Raw genomic sequence first — 7,184 nt, forward strand, 5'->3', positions numbered from 1 at the left:
CCATGTCCGGCCACCTCTTGGATCTCACACCACTAGTCGAGGACGCCATAGGATAGACAGGGAGAGGGGTACGGGTAGAGAGAAAAGAGGGGAAGATAGTCGTCGGGCATGGAGTGGCGTCGGACGAGTTTTGGTGGCTGCCACTACCAAACCAGCTAGTGACAAGTACGGGATGGAACGAGGTCAGAGAGCGAACGGCAACCAGAAAAGTGTCAATTTTGTCCACAACACCTCCAACGCATCTTCCTTAGGAAATATTTTTCGTTGAGGCTTTCTTTTTGGAAAAGTTTATTGAGTCCAAATTTTAGTTCCGCGGGCATCGGTAACCATCGAATTTTCAAGTGTGCAATATCAGACAACTTTCTATCTTTCCTCCACCGGTTTTTTCCGGCAACTTTACATCCCGCAACATTGGTAAGCCATCCTGCAACAAGTCGACTGGATTACGGTCCTTTATTTTTGGTAAGCGTGGCATCAAGCTTTGCTCCCTCATCTAACCATAGGTAGCCTTTATCATCCATAATTCCTGACTTTCCTGGGCCATATGGCCGGGTGGCCCATTTCGCACAAAGGGTTAAGCAAAGCAAACATACTCCTCTTTAAGCTCAGAAATACCTACATGCACTCATCTCTATATATTACCGTCGTAGGTGCATAGTTGATCTACCAAGAAACCAAGCAATCGCAGCGTGATGACGACACCGAGATTTGTTAACGCAATTGGCGAACTCGCGTACTCTGCGGGGATGCGAGATGCACGTTGTTCGGATCGGAGCTTAGGGTTCAAGAGACGCGTGGAACTTGACATCAATCGGGTATGATTGATGGATCTGTAGTGGGGCATGAGATGGTGTTGGTGCGCGACCCATTGCAGATACTCGACGTAGTGATAGCGGCAAGTGTTGCGATATCAAAGGAGAGAAGTACACATAATCATGCCTCACGGAGTAGGCGAGTTCATCGAAGTGCGTTAACAAATCTCGATGTCGTCGTCGTGTTGTGATTGTTTGGTTCCTAGATCGATAATGAGTCTATGATGATAATAAGTGGTATCAAAGCAAGGTTAAAGACGACTAAAAGTTAATCGTAGAGGTGATTTTGTCGAAGGATCGGACCAGTTTGTTTCCTAGTACTTGGTGTGATCGGGAGAACAAGGGAGAGCCAAGTCTCCATAACATATTAGTCGATGGAAGCCGACGAGAGGGATGAGATCATGATCAAGTCGGAAATTGGAAAAACGTCAAATCGGTTTGATCGGCTAACCAACAGGTGGTGCACGCGATGCTTGCGTGAGGCTAAGAGCAACTCTAGTAGACCTCCCATCCATGTGTACCGCATCGCGTGGATGGGTTAGTGTTGCATCAAAATCACACGATGCCGGCGAGCGATCGAACAAAAACCGTAATCTCGAACCGCAAACACAAAGTAGTTGCTATTCGCGCCAGAAATTTGAACTAACTAAAACAGTTTGTTGGAGTTCATCTAATTTATATACATTTTGCAAAATAAATCCTAAACTCGGAGTTAAGCTAGCCTAGGATTTACAATACTATCACCAGGGCTTGGGGGCAGTGGCCGGGGGCCGGGGATTCACTCCTCCTCCATGTTGTCCTCGTCGGAGAGGTCCGACTCATCGTCAGAATAGTCGACGATGACGAAGCCGTGTCTTGCCATCTCCGACCGGATGGAGGCTTGCTTCGCGCAATGCACGTTGCGCTTGTCCTCCTCGGCGGCATCGCAGGCCCGCTTGGCCTTCTCCACACGTCGTCCCGGCAGGCCATGGCAAGGTGGCGCGCCTCCCGCGCCGCGTTGTCCTCGTTGTCGTCGCCGCCCAAGTCCAGCTCGATGGGCGGGAGCTAGGGAAGCGCTCGTGTGGCCGGGCGTGGCGGAACGGCCCGAGTCGCCGCCACGGAAGACCCCGCCTTGCCGTCATGCGCGCTGCGCAGGAGGAGGCCGAACGACACTGGGGAGTGCGGGTTGCGGCGCGCTTGTTTGGAGACGCGCACCGTGCGCTTCGCCTCCGTTTCCGGCATCCGCCTAGCTGACACGCTCCTGCCGCGTGGGGGAAAAGCACTGCCTCCACGCGAGAAATTCGGCGGCGCCGTCTCCGAACGAGGTAGAGGAGGCGGAGGGCAGCTATTGGCGGCGGCGATTTGGTTTCCTCCGCGGAGTCACCAGGAAACGGGGAGGTGTTGCGGCGGGAGTTAGAGGTGAAATGGATGGAGTAGTGCTGCATCGCGCATCCTAATCCCAGTTTTATACCGTTTTGACGGGCCGCGATGGGGTATTGCTGCATCTAATTTCACGATACGGGCTGCTCTGCGGGTCTGTTCAGGCCATTTTTTAGCCGAAAACGGAAAACATCGTGGTGCGACACGGAATGGGTATCTTCTAGAGTTGCTCGAAGGAGTCAACCTTATCGCAAATCAAACAAACAACTCGGCTCATTCCCCCCCCCCCTCCTCTCTCTCGCCCTGCTACAGTAGCTGCGAGGCTTTTCTTCACCGCCGGGCCGCTCCGATGTCCTCTCCGCCGGAATAGCCGGCCGGAGTAGGGAAGGAGTAGGCGTCGGAGTACATAGCTATAGGGTTAGGTCTAGGTCTTGGTCCTTTATGGCGTTTGGCGTCTATGCCGGGAGGGAGGCGACGGATCTTCTCAGTCAGATCTGGAGCCGCACCATCTTCTTCCCCTACTTCAAGGTGCTCCGGTGGTCGGAGCCGGTGTTGAGGAGGTGGAAAGGAGAGGAGATCTCCATAAATAAGGCTGATTCGGCGGGATCTGGTGGTCAAGGCCGGAACTGCAAGCTTCTCCCCCTCATCTGTCATGGTGGCGTGATTGGGGAGGGGGCGCAACTCTTGGTCGGCTGGCCACGAGATCTGCATCAGGGGAGCGGCGATGCTTCTCACCGGAGGTTCTCTACGGCGCCACTATCGCCGTTCTACATGGCCAAGGGTGGCTCCTCCAACCTCAAGTGATGGATCTCGGCCGTCACTTCCAGGTCTTCTTCTGGAGGTTTCATACGGCGCCTCTGTCGCCGTTCATCCTGGCCGAAGGGTGGCCCCTCCAGCCTCGAGCGACGGCGCACGGCCGTCACCTCCAGGACTCAATCAACCTCCGGCGGAGGTTATCTAGCTTTGTTGTGGTTAGCTCCCACCTTCATGCCCCAAGTGGTCTCGTCCCCGGCGGCATGTAGGTTGACCACGGCGAGCTCTACAGCGGTGGAGATGGAGCTGGACCGGATTGCTTTTCCTATTTCGTTCGTAGGGTCCTTCGTGCAAATTGTGAGGGTCGGTTTGTAATTTCTCGTTTTCCTTTGACCCTTTCTGTAATTTGTACGGCCACCGCTTTGACTGCAATGAAGCTCTAGGCCCTTCGAGGCCTCCCCTGTTCAAAAAAAAAAACAAACAAACAACTCAGCTCAGAGTCATGTAAGCAATTGATGATATTGTTTTTAGGGATTTCTATTTTCGTGCCCTCGAGTCCTTAGTTGTACTCAGTTTTCCCCAGCTCCTTAGTTTTTCCTCAGTTTTCCCCAATCCCTTGTCTGAAACCCGCAGAAGGAGCTCGGACGGAGGATTCTCGTTTAGTTGACCGTTGGTTGGTGCTGGCAAGTGGGGCCGCTGTTGGTGCCCCGTAGTGGACACGTCTCCACTTATCTAGATTATCGTGGGACCCACAACTTGTCCACGTTAGCGCGCCGGACCCACAGCTTACCCAGGTGACCGTTGCAAAATGGGAGTCCGAGCCAGCCCCGCGCCCGTGCCCGTTGCTTCCCCTTTCTTTCCCCGCGCCCCATTGTTCTTCTTCTCCGCCAGCGGCAACCCTTCTCCGGCAGGCGGGTGATGTCTAGTTTCTCTTCGACCTCCCGTTCTTCATGGCCGCAGTATGGACCTGTGCATTTGACAAGATGCCCTGACTGCCCACGCCAGGAGCCTCTGAAGCGGTCGATTTGTAAGACGGACGATAACGGCAACCGTGGACGTGAGTTCCTTGCATGCGAGAGCTTGCCATATAGAGAGGGGGATAAGGTTAGATCTCGCTCCAATTTCTCTGTTTTCTCTCGATTTTCTTGTTATTCCCTCGAATTTGGGATTTAGGGTTCACGTTGTTGTTTTCAGATCCTGAAGAAATGCAGACATTTTGAGTGGATCGATGTGTATGTTCAGAGGCTTCAATTGCAGGAATCAACTGGCGCTATTGGGGAGCGCAAATTATTGGGAGGGGGACTTGCTGTAGAGAATGCGGCGGAGAGAGGAGCCTTTCCGATTATGCCTAATGCTCCCAATGCAGGACTGGTGGAAGTGAAGGGAGTGATGGGGTTCGTTGCATAGAAAACAAAAAAATTCCTACCGCAAAGACGAATAAATCCAAGATCTAATCTATGTAAAAGCCAAGATCTAATTTATGAGATCTGAACAACGAGATGGAGATGAGACTAACCCTCGAAGATTCCAAAGCCTACGAGATTAATCTCGTTGTTGGTGTAGACGATTGTTCCAGTGCTGCAATCCGGCAGCACTTCCGTACTCGGTCGCGCGTACGGTGTCGATGAAGCCCCTTCCTCTCCCCGTTCCAGCGGGCAGCGGAGGTGTGGTAGATCTCCACGGAATCCCAGCAGCACGACGGCGTGGTGGTGGTGGTGGAGAAGAATTGCTGCAGGGCTTCACCTAAGCCTGCACAGCGTATGGAGGAGGAAGAGAGGGAGGCGGCTAGGGTTGGAGGAGAGGTGTGGTGGCCGGCCACCCCCTCCCCTCTTTATATAGGGGGAGGGGTCGGCCCAGGGTTTCCCTCTGGCCCCACCTCCTTCCTTGGCCGGCGCATGAAGGGGGGAAGTCTTACCTCCAAGTCTTCCCTTTATCTCTTCGTTTAAACAATTTAATCTTGAGATAGATTCTATCTCTAAATTTAAACCATTTAAATTAGAGATAGATTCGATCTCTAGGGGTGGGCCGGCCTGGGCCCACATGTCATAGTGGGCAGGACCCACCATGCCATGTGGCGCCTAAGTGGCCTCTCCCGGGGTGGTGGGCCCACTGGTGACCCTTCTAGAACATTCTAGAAGCTCTGGTCAAAACACCGGACTTTTTCCCAAACCCCGAAAAATGACTTCCCTTATATGAATCTTATTCTCCGGACCATTCGGACCTCCTCGTGATGTCCTGGATCCTATCCGAGACTCCGAAAAAAAACTTCGGACTCCATCTCATATTCCGAATCTACTTATGCGACATCGAACCTTAAGCGCGTCACCCTACGGTTCGCGAACTATGCAGACATGGTCGAGACTCCTCTCCGAGCAATAACCAATAGCGGGATCTGGAGATCCATAATGGCTCCCACATATTCAACGATGACTTTAGTGATTGATTGAACCATTTACATACAATGCCGATTCCCTTTGTCACACGATATTCTACGTGTCCGAGGTTTGATCATCGGTATCTCCATACCTTGTTCAACCTCGTTACCGACAAGTACTCTTTACTCGTACCGCGGTATGTCATCTCTTATGATCCAATCATATGCTTGCAAGCTAATCAGACGACATTCCACCAAGAGGGCCCAGAGTATATCTATCCGTCATCAGGATGGACAAATCCCACTATTGATCCATATGCCTCAACTCACACTTTCCGAATACTTAATCCCATCTTTATAACCACCCATTTACGCAATGGTGTTTGCTGTAATCAAAGTACCCTTCCGGTGTAAGTGATTTACATGATCTCATGGTCTAAGGACTAAGGCAACTATGTATCGAAAGCTTATAGCAAATTGAACTTAATGACTTGATCTTATGCGACGCTCATTTGGGTGTGTCCGTTATATCATTCAACCAATGACATAACCTTGTTATTAATAACATCCAATGTTCATGATCACGAAACCATGATCATCCATTAATCAACAAGCTAGTTTTACAAGAGGCTTACTAGGGACTCCTTGTTGTTTACATAACACACATGTATCAATGTTTCGGTTAATACAATTATAGCATGTATGCAAACATTTATCATAAACACAAAGATATTATAATAACCACTTTATTATTGCCTCTTGGGCATATCTCCAACAGTCTTCCACTTGCACTAGAGTCAATAATCTAGATTACATTGTAAGGTACCTAACACCCATGGCATTCGGTGTTGGTCATGCTTTGCCCTAGGGAGAGCTTTAGTCAACGGATCTGCAACATTCAGATCCGTGTGTACTTTGCAAATCTCTACTTCACCATCTTCGATGTACTCGCGAATCGAATGAAAACGCAGCTTGATATGCTTTAGCTTCTTGTGTGACCTTGGTTCCTTTGCATTGGCGATGGCACCCGTGTTGTCACAATAAATGACTAACGGGTCAAATGCACTAGGAACCACACCAAGCTCAACAATGAACCTCTTCATCCATACCGCTTTCGATGAAGCCTCCGAAGCCGCTATATATTCAAATTCTGTTGAAGATTTCGCCACCGTGCACTGCTTGGAACTGCTCCAGCTTACTGCCGCACCATTCAATATAAACACGTACCCAGACTGAGACTTAGAGTCTCCAGGATCGGTGTTCCAACTTGCATCGGTGTAACTGGTTACAACGAGCTCTTGGTCACCGCCATGACAAAGAAACATATCCTTAGTCCTTTTCACATACTTCAGGATATTCTTGATCGATGTCCGAGTGTTCCATTCCCGGATCACTTTGATATCTCGCTGGTCAAACTAACAAGCATGTGCGATATCCGGTGTAGTACACGGCATGGCATACATGAGAGAGCCTACTGCTCGAAGCATAGGGGATCTTGCTCATCCTCTCTCTTTCATCGGCCGTAGCCGGACCTTGAGTCTTACTCAAGACCTTACACTGGCAACATAGGCAAGAACCCTTTCTTGCTTTCATCCATTCTAAACTTCTTTAGAATCTTGTCCAGGTATGTACTCTGTGAAAGGCCTATTAGGCATCTTGATCTATCTCTATAAATCTTGATGCCTAAAATGTACGCTGCTTCACCAAGGTCTTTCATTGAAAAAGACTTATTCAAATAACCTTTAAAGCTGCTTAATAGTTCTATATCATTCCCAATCAATAATATGTCATCTACATATAATATCAGGAACGCTACAGAGCTCCCACTCACTTTCTTGTAAATACAGGCCTCACCATGAGTCCGTATAAAACCGAAGTCTTTGATC

The sequence above is a fragment of the Lolium rigidum genome, chromosome 3 (assembly GCF_022539505.1).
Source record: "Lolium rigidum isolate FL_2022 chromosome 3, APGP_CSIRO_Lrig_0.1, whole genome shotgun sequence".
Classification (NCBI taxonomy): domain Eukaryota; kingdom Viridiplantae; phylum Streptophyta; class Magnoliopsida; order Poales; family Poaceae; genus Lolium; species Lolium rigidum.